Source organism: Loxodonta africana, chromosome 4, assembly GCF_030014295.1.
Source record: "Loxodonta africana isolate mLoxAfr1 chromosome 4, mLoxAfr1.hap2, whole genome shotgun sequence".
Classification (NCBI taxonomy): Eukaryota; Metazoa; Chordata; class Mammalia; order Proboscidea; family Elephantidae; genus Loxodonta; species Loxodonta africana.
The window spans coordinates 1,287,204-1,301,828 of NC_087345.1; the positions used below are offsets into that span (position 1 = coordinate 1,287,204).

Here is a 14,625-nt window from a genome sequence, read left to right on the forward strand (position 1 = left end):
TCCAGTCCCATTGTTGGAGGGCTTTGAGCAATGGCTAGGGGACTGTTCCCACAGCCCCTGAATCTCTCATCTTTACACACCTGCAGGGGAGCGTTTCTTGTTGCTCGTCCTACTCTTAAACATGACTACTTAATATGCCAGTTGTTGCCACACAGACCTGGCAAACTTCTCTTTCTAACAGCGGCTCTTCTACAGGACTCTTATGTGTGCCTCAGCTGCTAGCTGGGCCTCGGTGTGGCCAGCCCAACAGCCCAGAGCACTGGCCACCCCATGGCTGCTGCTACTTTCCCAGCTTCCGTTGCACACTTATGAAGCTGCTCGTCTTCCCAAACCCGTGCCATGCCGCTCGGCATTTTTGGGGTGTCCAGGCACTCACACAGTGGGCTGCACGCATCAAGCATATGAGCCAGACCTCCCCACATGGAGGCTGCTGGCCAACCTGGGATTTCCCCCGTGAATGCCTCACTCCCACTTGCCATTTCTTCAGTATCCTGGTTGGCTTACCCATCATCCAGGCATGGACCAGTAATTTAAAATTTGTCTCCTGAATTGAAGGGTGCCGAGAGACCAAGGAATGAGGCAGGCAACTCCAGTGTGGCGGTGAAGGAGTCTTCACTAGGGAGATATACATACTGAGGTCAAGGCGTCCCTGGTGGCCACAGATCAAAGCAGCTCTCCACATCCAACAAAAGCACGGGGGGGAGGTGGAGATTTTATAGCAGTCAAGGACAAAGTTGGTTCCACGCCAGAGGGTTACCTAAGACAGCCTCAGCAATGACTTATAACAGGGTCTTAGAAAAGAGCAGTAAACAGAAACTGCAGCGAACTAACAGAAAGCATGAGGGCAGCATGTTGTCCTCATAAAGCCTATTTTCCCCTTAACGTGTGCAGCTTTTAAATAACTGAAAAGGCTTCGAGTTTCTTCTTGTAGTAACCAAAACCCACTCCTGTGAAGTCGATTCTGATTCACAGCGAACATACAGGACAGAGTAGAACGTTCCCACAGAGTTTCCAAGGAGCAGCCGGTGGATTAGAACCACCGACCTTTTGGTTAGCAGCTGAACGCTTACCCACCATGCCACCAAGGCTCACTGTAGTCAGGCTAAATAAGAATCGTATCCACCTGTTTGGACATATCTACTTGGATGGTTATGGTTATATATCGACATGGCCGGGCCACGATTCAGTGGTTTGGCAGTTATGTAATGATGTAACTTGGCAGCCACGTCATGACGCGGTTCGGCAGCCACGTCATGACGCGGTTCGGCAGCCACGTCATGACGCGGTTCGGCAGCCACGTCATGACGCGGTTCGGCAGCCACGTCATGACGCGGTTCGGCAGCCACGTCTTGACGCGGTTCGGCAGCCACGTCTTGACGCGGTTCGGCAGCCACGTCTTGACGCGGTTCGGCAGCCACGTCATGACGCGGTTCGGCAGCCACGTCATGACGCGGTTCGGCAGCCACGTCATGACGCGGTTCGGCAGCCACGTCATGACGCGGTTCGGCAGCCACGTCATGACGCGGTTCGGCAGCCACGTCATGACGCGGTTCGGCAGCCACGTCATGACGCGGTTCGGCAGCCACGTCATGACGCGGTTCGGCAGCCACGTCATGACGCGGTTCGGCAGCCACGTCATGACGCGGTTCGGCAGCCACGTCATGACGCGGTTCGGCAGCCACGTCATGACGCGGTTCGGCAGCCACGTCCTGACGCGGTTCGGCAGCCACGTCCTGACGCGGTTCGGCAGCCACGTCCTGACGCGGTTCGGCAGCCACGTCCTGACGCGGTTCGGCAGCCACGTCCTGACGCGGTTCGGCAGCCACGTCCTGACGCGGTTCGGCAGCCACGTCATGACGCGGTTCGGCAGCCACGTCATGACGCGGTTCGGCAGCCACGTCCTGACGCGGTTCGGCAGCCACGTCCTGACGCGGTTCGGCAGCCACGTCCTGACGCGGTTCGGCAGCCACGTACTGACGCGGTTCGGCAGCCACGTCATGACGCGGTTCGGCAGCTACGTCTTGACGCGGTTCGGCAGCTACGTACTGACGCGGTTCGGCAGCTACGTACTGACGCGGTTCGGCAGCTACGTACTGACGCGGTTCGGCAGCTACGTCATGACGCGGTTTGGCAGGCACGTACTGACGTGGTTTGGCTGTTATGCAACGCTGTGGTTTAGCAGTCATGTAACAATATAGTCATGCTCCACAATGGGATGCTGGTACCAGCCAACCAGTTGTAAGAGGGTTTTCAAATTTATAAACGGACGTTCTGGCTAAGCTTGCTTGCTTGCTCTGTATCCTGCATCCGGCTCATCATCTAATTTCCAATTTTGGGGACCTGAGTCAGCTGCCTGCCATATTGCCTGCTGATCTTGGAATTCATCAGCCTCTGCAGCCTGTGAGCCACGTACCTACTATCCTACCTGCCGATCTTGGGATTAGTAGGCCTCTGCAGCCTAGGAGACAGCAGCCCGCCAATCTTGGATTTGTCACCCTCCACAGCCCGTGAGCCAGCTGCCTGCTGTATGACCTGTGGATCATGGGCTGGTCACACCCGCAGCCATGTGAGCCAGAAGGAGCCTCCAGCCTGATGCCTAACAATGGACTTGGGACCTGAGCCATTTTCTTGAGATAAATCTTCCTCTCTCTCTCCATGTATATATTGTTGTTAGGTGCCGTCGAGCCGATGCTGAGCCATAGCGACCCTATGTACGAGAGAACAAAACATTTCCCGGTCCTGTGCCAACCTCAATCATTGTTATGTTTGAGCCCATTGTTACAGCCACCATGTCAATCCCTCTCTTTTGAGGGTTTTCCTGTTTTTCACTTATCCTCTACTTTACCAAGCATGATGTTCTTTTCAAGGGACTGGTCCCTCCCGATGACATGTCAAAAGTAAGTGAGATGAAGTCTTACCATCCTCACATCTAAGGAGCAGTCTGGTAGTATTTATTCCATCACAGGCTTATTTGTTCTTCTGGCAATTCATGGTATATTCAACATTCTTCATCAACACCGTAATTCAAAAGCATCATTTCTTCTTCAGTCTTCCTTATTCACTGTCCGGCTTTTGCATGCATATAAGGTGACTGAAAATATCATGGCTTAGGTCAGGCACCATAGTCCTCAAAGTGACACTGCAGTGAATGGATCGCTTCTCTGTAGGGTTTCTAGCCATGGTCTTGTGTAACTTCTACCCAACTGGGTGGGCCTGTGAAAATACGACAATTGTGGCACACCGAGTGGACTGCTCAGTTTTGCCTTAAACGAGCCAATTCCATAGCATAGAAAGGATCCCGCCAACAACAAAAACAGCCAGGAGTGAAGAGCATATCCTTTGGATTCAGGATCTCTGGGCTGAGAAGCTCCTGGAACCAGGAGACAGAGACAATGAGAGCTTGAGAAGCAGTGGCAGAGAAATGACAGCAGGAGACAGCATGGCAGGCTTCCCAGCCCATGGAGCAAGAAAGCTGAGTGCTTTTGGGCAGAAGCCAAGGGCCAGGGACAGGCATGCCTGCAAGTATGCCTGGGAAGAGGCTATCCTAAAGGAAAAACTGTATCCTGAGTGGTCCTGAGCCTGAATTGTAAACGTTACTTCCCTAATAAACCCCATAAACATAAATGTTGTGAGCTCTGTGTACCCACTGCAATAAATTATTGAACCCAGCACAGAAGTAGAGTTCCTTGGGAGGGGCAGTTGGTGTCAAAATCGGTAATGATGATGGAGAGAGAAGCCATGTCTGACACCTCGGCCTCATAGGATACAGCTTTGGGCTGTTGATCTTGGTTCTTCTTCCCCCTTGTGAAGTTAGAGGTCAGACTCCACCTCCACGTCATTTTTACAGTTGGCATCAGAAGCGAGATTCTTTGCAGTGGCTCCAGACTCATGAGAGCATGGGACTTTGTATGAAAAAGAACAAATGGGCTTGGGAAATGAAACTTTTGCTTCTTAGATGGTTAGTTGGGTTGTTGTTACCTGTAATAGCTCAAAAGCTGCAGCTTAAGTGGCCTGGGGCAAAAGCCAGGCCAGATAACTGGGATGACTGATGGGGGGCCAGGGTCTGCTGGATCCACCTGGCCAGAGACCCAAGGCCATATGCATACAAAAAGGAAGATAATCAAGGGGTGGAGAAGAGAAGAGGAAACTGGAATGTTTTAGAAAGGGTTATGTGTTTAAGATTACCCGTTTAATTGAATGTACTATGAATATTGACTGTTTCTCCCATCTAGTGTTGTAGAGCAGACCTAAGTGTATGATAAAAATGAATACTGGGCATTACAGATTAGAGAGAACAAGTAACTACATCAAGCTAATGGCACAAACAACAAACACGTTGCTACCGAGTCGATTCTGACTCATAGTGACCCTATAGGACAGAGTAGAACTGCCCCATGGGGTTTCCAAGGAGTGCCTGGTGGACGCGAACTGCTGTCCTTTCGGTTAGTAAGCCAAACTCTCAACCACTACGAAACCAGGGTTTCGGAACGGCAGCCTAACTCAAATCACCAGGATAGACAGTCACTGTCGCTGAATCAATTCCCAAACTTGAGCCAGCTTACAGACCTAAAACCTCTGAAGTAAAGAGGACGACGGGTTCCCTTGGTGAAGGACCCCACTACGCTGCCAAAATGTTATACTGTCAATCTTTCACCCAGCTTTCTCAAACAGGATCTGTGACCTTTTACGAGTGTAACTGTTCACTGAGGAAAAGGAAGCAATCGCACTTTTTGAGGATTAGCGCATACTGGCTCTGAACAGACATTAATTCTGGAAGGCTCAGCATGTGAATGGTGGCCCAGCAGTCAGGTTAGGCAAGTATGGAGACCAGGTTATTAATGGAGTTTTAGCTCAGATTCATCTCACAGTGGGTCCAGTGGGTCTCTGAGTCCATCCTGCAGTGATTTCCCAAATTCTGGAAAGCATAATTGGAATAGATATACTCAGCAACTGGTAAACCACCACACTGGATCCCTGAAAAGTAGAGTAAAGGCTATTACGGTAGGAAAAGCCAAGAGGAAGCCCTAACCTAGGAATACAGTAAACCAAAAGCAATACCACATTCCTAGAGGAATGCCAACATTCTTGGAGGGATTGTAAAGATTAGTACCACCATCAAGGACTTGAAAGATGTAAGAGTGGTGATTCCCACCACATCCCCATTCAACTTGCTTATCTGGCCTGTGCAAAAAGCACATGGATCTTGGAGAATGACAGGGGATTATCAAAAACTTAACCAGGTGGTGACTCCAATCGCAGCTGCCGTTCCAGGTGTGGCTTCACTGCTTGAGCAAACACACACATCTCCTGGTATCTGTTGTTCAGCTATTGATCTGGCCAGTACCTTTTTCTCCATTCTGGTTTCAAAGGAACACCAGAAGCAGTCTGTCTTCAGCTGGCAAGGCCAGCAGTACACCTTTGCTGTCCTACTTCAGAGGCATATCAACTCTTCAGCCCTATGTCATGATTTAGTCTGCAGGGACCCTGATTGTCTTTCCCTCCCAAAGACGACACACTGGTTCCTTACGTAGATGGTACTATGCTGACTGGATCTAGTAAGGAAGAAGTATTAATAACTCTGGACTTATTGGTAAAACATTTGGATGCTGACAGGTGAGAAATTAATCCCACAAAAATTCAGGCGCCTTCCACCTCAGCGAAATTTCTAGGAGTCCAGGAGTGTGAGGTACGTCTAGAACGGTAAGTTGTTACAGCTGGGTCCTCCTACATCTAAAAAGAAGGCAGCAAAAGAGGCCCCTGGTGGACCTGTTTGGATTTTGGAGGCAACATATCCCTGAATCGGGCAATACATAAGTCTGCAAGTGGGTGTCTTCTGCTTGGGGGAAAATAACCCCAGAGTCTATCTGCGACAGCTTCAGAAAGGTTGGGATTGTTTATCAGTCGAATACTGATGTTGAAGATGAATACGCTGGACGCAGTGATGATGATGACGAGTTCAGAAGTCAGAAGAGCATCTACAGGCAGCTCTGAGATATTTTCAACGATGACAGTGATGAGGGTTCGGACTCTGAAGGGTTCCAGGAGCCAGGATGATGATGATAATGATAATTAACGAATCAACTAAAATGGCCTATTTTAAGATAAAAACACAATTTTTTCTGGTGACTTATTTGTTGTTTTCAAAGACATTAATTATCAAAAATTATGTTTCGGTTTTAGATTTACGAAAGCAATAAAATACAAACATCTTGTTCTTGTAGTTTAAGGCCTAGGTCTTTTCTTATTTATTAATTTCTGGCTGTTTGTGCATTCATACTCTTTGGTTTCAACACGGGGTCCCATTTCCATCAAGAGCCTGTTCAGTTCACTATTGGTTGCACTTGGTTTAGGAAAATAAGTACCTTAAATGATATTTCCATGAGATCGGTTTTATCCCAGGACATTAAATCCGTCAGACAGAAAAAAAAAAAGAAATTAAGGTCAGCAACATGTTAAAAAATATTGGTATAGTGCACTTATAAAACTTACGCATAGGGGGTTGTGCAGTTCGCAAATAAAGTATGACGTGCACCATGTGCGTAAAAATACAGTAACTATGCGATATTCTGTCATCTTCTATGTATTAAGAACTGAAATTCTCCGTGTAGAAAGGCGACAGAGGCATAGATAAAAAAGATGGAGCAAACACCTGGTGGTCATAGAACATAACGATATACACACACAAAGAGCCTAGCTCTGTTCAGGGAAACGGCATACAAACAACACAAATGAGCATCGCTAACGCTGTGGTTTAGCATCCCCTAACATTTCGGTTTTGAGATGTCATTTCCCAGGAATAGAAACAACACTTCCTTAAAGAAATGGCTTATTCCAGGTCTCGGGCAGGGAAAACATGAGATGAGTCCAGAACACCTTGGCAAACTGGGTAGCAGGCAACCTACAGCCACCCTGAAAAGGCTCCCACTGTTCAAAGATGAACAATTTGAACAGAAATAAGGATAAGAGCAGTGAATTAAAATCTATCAAATGTTTCAATCCATGAATTCATAATAATATCAAAATAAAATCCTTCATCAGTCACTTTTGAAAGATGGTTAAGAAATTGATTATTTTGAAAAATGTAAAAACAAGAATCCAGCATTTCTCCTCAGTTTCCTATGTGAACTGTAGTACTAGATAACCAAGCAGCAGATGAGGGCAAGTTTCTCTTTATAGGACAATTCCAGCTAATAAAACAGCAAGGAATAACTGCACTAGAACATCACCATTCTGTGAACTGAACCAGAACATCACCATTCTATGAACTGAACTAGAACATCACCACCCTGTGAACTGAACTAGAACATCACCACCCTGTGAACTGAACTAGAACATCACCATTCTATAAACTGCACTAGAACATCACCATTCTGTGAACTGCACTGGAACATCACCACCCTGTGAACTGAACTAGAACATCACCATTCTATGAACCGCACTAGAACGTGATCACCATTCTGTGAACTGAACTAGAACATCACCATCCTGTGAACTAAACTAGAACATCACCATTTTGTGAACTGCACTAGAACATCACCATTTTGTGAACTGCACTAGAACATCACCATCCTGTGAACTGAACTAGAACATCACCATCCTGTGAACTGAACTAGAACAACACCATCCTGTGAACTGAACTAGAACATCACCATCCTGTGAACTGAACTAGAACATCACCATCCTGTGAACTGAACTAGAACATCACCTTTCTGTGACCCTAAAGAATTAATGTGTGCAGGCATGTGCATTAATGGCTCCCAACGTGAAAAAAGAGATATCCAGACATTCCTCCTGATGGACCAACCCAACACCACTTGTGAAGAAGTCCTGCCAAGGAGGCCAGGCCTGAATGTGATCAAGTCTCTAGATCCAACTACCAACGTATAGGAAGCCAGAGCCCAGAGGAGCACATTAAACTGCGCTATAGGAACGCAATCGACAAAATTTAGACTGAGAATCACAAGCCAAATCACGTAATTTCCTCAACAAATAACTTCCACAGAGGGCAGAAGGGGAAAAGGGCAAAAGGGTAATCTGTAGATCAATAGACTGAAAAATCTTATTAAAAAATAAAAACAGGCAACACTTAACTAATATTTAGAGGGACACAGTTCAGTCACAGAACTATAGAGAAAAGCAAAGAAGTGATAATCACATGTGCCAAGTCTGCAGATATTCTCGTCTGAACAGAGGGACGGACGGGGGCAGGGAGGGAGGAAGTGGTGATTGGATCTGAGGCACAGAGAAGGTTTCCGGGGAGCTGGCAAAATTGTGCTGCTTGGCGCAGTGGTGGCTACAAATGTGTCCACCTGATAATAATCCGTTGCCATTGCTGGGTGCCGTCCAGTCGACTCCAGCTCATACTGACCCCAGTAAGCCACACATTTATTTTATGAAGCTTCTGCAGGTGTGCTAATTTTAAAATAAAAATCACTTTTACGCTAGCAAGCGACCATCTAAGATGCATCAATGGGTCTCAACCCACCTGGAGCAAAGGAGAATGAAGAACACCAGAGACACAAGGTAGTTACGAGCCCCAGAGACACAGAAAGGGCCACATAAACCAGGGACTGCATCAGTCTGAGACCAGAAGAACTAGATGGTGCCTGGCTACAATCAATGACTTTCCTGACAGAGAACACAACAGACAACCCCTGAGGCAGCAGGACAGCAGTAGGATGCGGACCCCAACTTCGCATAAGACGACCAGACTTCCTGGTCTGAGACTAGAAGGACCCCGGAGGTCACGGTCCCCAGACCTTCTGTTAGCCCAAGACAGGAACCATTTCCAAATCCAACTTTTCAAACAGGGATTGGACTGTGGGTTAGAAAATGATACTGGTGTAGAGTGAGCTTCTTGGATCAAGTAGACACATGAGACTATGTTGGCACCTCCTGTCTGGAGGGGAGATGAGAGGGCAGAGGGGGTCAGATGCTGGCCGAATGGACACGAAAAGAGAGAGTGGAGGGAAGGAGTGTCCTGTCTCATTAAGGGGAGAGCAAACAGATGTATATGCCAAGGTGCATATAAATTTTTGTATGAGAGACTGACTTGATCTGTAAACTTTTACTTAAAGCACAATAAAAATTGAAAAAATAAAAAGCATTTTTAAAAAGGCTTATTATACAGTTATGATTAGTTAGGATATTGGCTTGGCACCAGGGGTCAACAAACCAACCAATGCAGACTGGAGAGTCCAGAAACAGTCCAGACATAATGGATGCAAACCCTTACATTTTATAACACTGATGCTTTAAATCATTGTGCCAGGACAATGAGATCTCTCTACGGGAAAAATAACACTTGATCCGTAGTGCACATCAGTTCCAAAATCACTCTAGGAGAATAGTTAATCTGAGGGAAAACAAGCATACAATACAGGAAACTATCTTCATGATTTTAATTTAGGGCTAAACAGGACTAATGGACAAATCAGACCACATTACAACTAATAAATAAAAAAAGAAACTGTTCTTCAAAAGGCACTGCCAACAGAGTAAAACTCCAAGTGTCAGAGTAAGAGACGATTTAGAAAAAGGATAGAAGTCTTCAACAGGTACTTCACAAAAGAGGCTATCTAAATACAAATACATATATGGTAGGTGCTTACTTCATTAAAAATCAAGGGAATATAAATACAAGCACTGTATATGCTCTATGAAATGGCTGGACTAAAATGTGCGTGCATGTCCACACAACCCTGGCAACACCAAACACTGTAAAAATCTGCAACAAACCTGTAAAACACATCGGAAAAGAGTGTGGTGTTACCCGCTGAAAGTGAACACCATACAGTACGGCCCGCCTATCCCACTCCCAGGTATGTGCCCGACAGGAATGCTTTCACAGCTGCAGCAAGAGACGTATACACAAAATGGTTCACAGCAGTATTCATGATGGTCAAACTGGCTACTGACCAGCCACTGTGCTACATTTATGGAATGGAATATTATACAGCAGGGAAAATGAAAAAAAAAATCCTTATGTATAACAAATGTAAAAGTGCACAAAAAAGGCCAAACACAAAAAAATACACATTGTGTGACCCCATTTATATAAACTTCAGTGGCAGAAGTCAGGACCACAGTTAACTCTGAGTAGAAGGGAACAGAGGAACAGGAGAGGCACAAGGGGTGTCTGGGTAGTCAACTTTCCATTTCCTGACGTGGGGCGTTTCGCCATGTGGTCTCTCACTGGAGGTGTGTTTCTATGCCTGTGTTAGACTTCACAATGCAGCGAAAAAACAGCCATCATCACACGTCCACTGACAGCTCACACGCAAACTCTTCCTACCCTGTGTCCTAGCGCTTCACGAGGGCTCGCTTACACACCCGATACCAGCCTGGGAGGAGGGGGCTCTCCTGCTGCTCGCCTGGCTTCACCCGCAAGGAAAGGGCAGGGAGGACTGCCTTGTGGTTTAAAGCCCGTACCCGCATACACAGATGCACGTGGATCCGGAAGGGTGTACAGAATTCAGCCGTGATAATTACGAAAGACTTCCACTTCCTACTTTGTATGTTTTTCTACCGCTTTTGCACAACTTATTTTATGGTTATAAATAGCAGCGTTTCTATTCTAAGAAAAATATTGTCATTTGCTTAAGCAATTCAACAGTAAAACTAGGAAACCATTTTTTCCTACTCTGTGAGGACCAATTTCAGAAAAAAATGCACATTAGCTTCGGTTTTCAGACCACAAAAGGCTACGTTCCTGTGACATTCTGATCATTTCACCCTGGTGTGAAGAGCACGCTGGGTTTTGTCACCAACCCTGGAAGTCTGGAGAGGCCACTCCAGCCTGGAAAGATGCAGGCCACCCACTGAGGTAGCTACAATCAATAAAACAGAAAACATAGCAAAAGCATCAGATTCCACAACTTTTGTCCTCCAGCCCTGACATGTAAACGATGACTTGAAAATCACATCGTAACCAAAAGAACGGCAGGCACCGATCTTCTGGGGGGGTCTGTGCAGGGACGACAGAGGACACAAGCTGGCAGGGAGGGTGCTCACCTGGGGCCAGGGCCGCCATGATCTGCCCCCCAGGTTTCCCAATAAGCGCCCTAGCCCATCATGCCCAGCAGCCGTCCACCTGCTTCCCTCCACTCAGAAGGCAATCATCACACTGAACAGAAGGAAGTCAGACCAGACATTCAGAAGCCAAATACGCTGACACCAGGCAAAGACACCGCATGAAAACAAAGGGAAGGGAAGGACTGCGCAGACCAGGACCACTTACTGGATTTTGTCCTTCGGCAGCTCTGCTTCCCAGCTCCATTCATGCTCCAAATCATAGGCTGGACAGAGATCTGAAAAATGCACATATATGCTTTCTCCACTGAAAAAATGTACACAAAATTTTAATCAAATATCCTAATAACTGGAGCTGTGGTGGCATAGTGATTAAGAGCTCAGTTGCTAACCTGAAAGTTGGGAGTTCAAATCCACCAGCCGTTCCTTGGAAACCCTATGGGGAAGTTCTACTCTGTCTACAGGGTCGCTGGAGAGTAAGAACTCACTCCACGACATCTAACAACATCCTAATACTTTACTTAGAACCTTTCTTCGAGGTGTGAGGAGCACTGTTTGCACAGCTCAGGTTACTCTCCAGCTCCTCACCTGCAGGCAGGCACTTTAAAGCAGGGCTTCAAACCTCTTTGTTCTGATTTGAACCTCTACTGAGAATCTCCATTTCTAACAAGTTCTCAGGAAGTGACACATTAAGACTCACCTGGGAATCTTGGTAAAATGTAGATTCTGATTCAGTACATCTGGGGTGGAAAAGCAAATTCTCAGCCGAAGTTCGAACTGGAAAAAATCTGCTTGAAGGGTTTCTTCCAAGGGTTGGAAGCCGTGCTTTAAAGAGCTGAGTTATCACCCTGAGAAGCATCAAGCACTGTACTCGGGAATTAACTGGAACAAAGAGCATGTGTGCGTTTGTGTGTGGGGGGCGGGGGGGGGGGCCGGTGGAGGAAGGCAGGCACAGCTCAGCCTGCCTGAGGTCAGCGTAATCACCTGTCAAGGTGACCAAATCTCTGTTTTGCTTTGAATATAGGAGACTGTAGCTTCTGCCTCCAAGATGTGGGGCTTCCGGAACCTTTAAAGGGTCACAGAATACCTCAATCTGTGCTGGATGTTCTGAGAAAATGCAAACCGTGAAAACAGACATTATCTGTTCAAGGATTACAGAAAGTGTGAATTCCTGTACGCAGTCAAAAATGTGGAAGCAGTTTCTTCTTGCTTAATAAATTTGTTCTGTAAGTAAAACTAATTGCAAACTGAAATTGATTTCCAAACCCATTACCGCTGAGTTGATTCCAGTGCATAACACCCAAAAGGACAGAATAGAACTGCCCCATGGGGTTTCCAAGGAGCGCCTGGTAGGTTCCAACTGCCAACCTTTCGGTAAGCAGCGGTAGCCCTTAACCACTATGTCCCTAGGGCTTCCAAAACTGGCTTATCTGCAGCAAATACTTTTTTAAAAAATGAACTGGATGCTTCGTAGTCTCCTAATTTTATCACCATGACACAGAGAAAACAAACCAAAAATTAGTATTTCTACAACCAAAGTCACTTGGGTGCCCCCTGGTTTAGGCACACCTCGTTATAAGTGCCTGAAGTGGACTTTGGAAAACACGCACTTAATCTGATCGGGGGTAGCTTCAAAACAAATAACTTCCCTTTTTACAAACACCAGAAGCCAACAGCAGCTTCTCTGGCGGCTCAGCCTGGCAGGGAGTGTTTTCCCAGAGGTGCACGTGTCCAGTGAAAATCACCCAGAATAGGAAGAAAACTGGAGGCAGCCGCGCACGGCAGTTCTCTCACGGCACGGGGTGGTGGGGGTCACGCAGAAAAGGGCCAGAAAGATAGGAAAACGATCCCGGCTTACATAGGACTAGAAAAACAAGTGTAACTGGCTTGCTATTAATTTGTATTTTCATCACTTAAATTTGTAGAGTTCTCTGTAAAAACAGGTACGATAACCGAGAGGCGCGTGATAATGAACTTGTCTCCATTTGCTCCCCGAGACATATTCATACAAAGACCCCGCTTGGCTCTTACTGGATATACTAACCCAAACGAAACACACCTAGAGGAAAGTCTTCCAAACCCTCTTGCTAAGGCGCTTCTTTCCACGACGGCGGGCTGGGCTTGCTTCAGGAGAACACCCGTCGGCCCGGGTGCACCGTTCGCCCCCAGGAGCTGTCCCCAAGGACCCCACCCTCGGAGGAAGTCATCACCTCCTGTCCCGGGACCAGCGACTCCGCAGCGGCGATCGCCGCACGCGGCTGTCAGGCTCCGGGGAGGAAGCCAGGCCCGGCCCAGACAAAGCGGGTTCGGCCCCCAACTCCGCCGCCGGGAGCTCCCCGCTGCGCTCGGCGTCCGCCCGGTGGCCTCGCCGGCACCGCCTCGCCCGGCCCGCCCGGCCGCTACGGGGCTCGAGTCCGCTCCAACTTTCTCACTCCGCGGTCGCCCGGCGCCGACCGAGGGCACCCGGCCGGAGCCTCCACCGCGCGCCAGCTGTCAGCGGGGCCGGGGCCGCCGAGCCCGGGACGCCGGGCCGACGACGGGCCCGGGGCGCGCCTGCACCCGCCAGCTCGGGCCGGCTCGGGCCGCCGCGCATCCGGGCGGGTGGAGGCCCTCGGAGGCCGCGCGCCCCCGGCCCGGCCCGGCCCAGACAATAGAGCCGGCGCCCCCGCCCCGGCCCGGCCTCGCCCCGGGCGCCCGCCGGCCCGAGCCCCCGCCCCGAGCCCCGCCGGCCCGACCCCCGCCCGGCGCCCGGCCGCTCCGAGGCCCGCCGCCGCCCGAGCTGAGGGGGCCGCCCGCCCGCCCTCCTGTCCGCCCGCCCGCGGCCTCGCGCACCCACCTGGGCGCGGGCTGGCGCCGGCGTGGCTCCCGGCCGGCCGCGGACCGACGGACGACGCCGACCGACGCGCTCCCATTCATTAGCCGCGGCTTTGTCTCGCCCCCGCGCCCCTCCCGCGCCCGCCGGCCCGCGACGCCGCCGCCGCCGCCCAAGCCCCGCCCCCAGGACGCCGCCGCCGGACGCAGCCCCGCCCCGCCCGGGGCCGCCCCCGCGACGCCGCAGCACGCACCACGCAGCACCGCCCCCGGCCCGCCTCCTGCCGCCGAGGCCACCCAAAGCCCGCCCCCGAGGAGCCGCGGCCGGACGCACGCGGACTCCGCCCAGGCCCCGCCCCCGCGGCGCCGTCACCGCCCAGGCCCCGCCCCCGCGGTGGTGGTCCGGGCGCCGCACCACCCCAGGCCCCTCCTCCGAGACGCCGCCGCCGGAGCGAGCACTACCGCGGTCCCAGCCCAGCAGCCGTGACGCCGTAGGACGCACAGCGCCCCGCCCGGGCACCGCCCCCGTGACGCCCTCAAGTCGCCCACCGCCTCCGCGCGAGGCCACGCCCCGACCGCCAGGCCCCGCCCAGGCCGCGCGGCCCGGACGGTGCCAGAGCGCGCAGGCGCAGTCCCGCACGCGTCGGCCCGCAGCCGCGGCCTCCCGGCCGGGCAGGCGCGGCGGGAGGGGCCGGGGGCGGGGCCGGCAGGGGGAGGAGCCGCGGGCGGCGGGGCGGGGCTGCAGGAAGCGAGGGGCGCGGCCGCGGTTTCTCCTCGCGCGGC

The 14,625-nt window shown here is 50.3% G+C and overlaps 1 protein-coding gene across 7 annotated transcripts in view; it reads right to left on the reverse strand.

Moving 5' to 3' along the window:
- Positions 1-13,982, reverse strand: part of LOC100662637 (zinc finger BED domain-containing protein 4-like) — a 53,106-nt gene extending 39,124 nt beyond the window's left edge. The window contains exons 1-3 of one of the 7 annotated variants that reach the window (XR_010321657.1): positions 13,868-13,982; positions 11,240-11,309; positions 1,851-10,829 (exon numbers count right to left, since the gene is read on the reverse strand). The gene's annotated coding sequence lies outside the window, so the exon portion shown is untranslated. Of the gene's footprint in view, positions 1-1,757; positions 10,830-11,239; positions 13,527-13,867 lie in introns of those variants that run through there. The other 6 variants (XR_010321656.1, XM_064283327.1, XM_003422850.4 and 3 more) reach the window with 6 other exon arrangements.
- Positions 13,983-14,625: the final 643 nt, after the last annotated feature.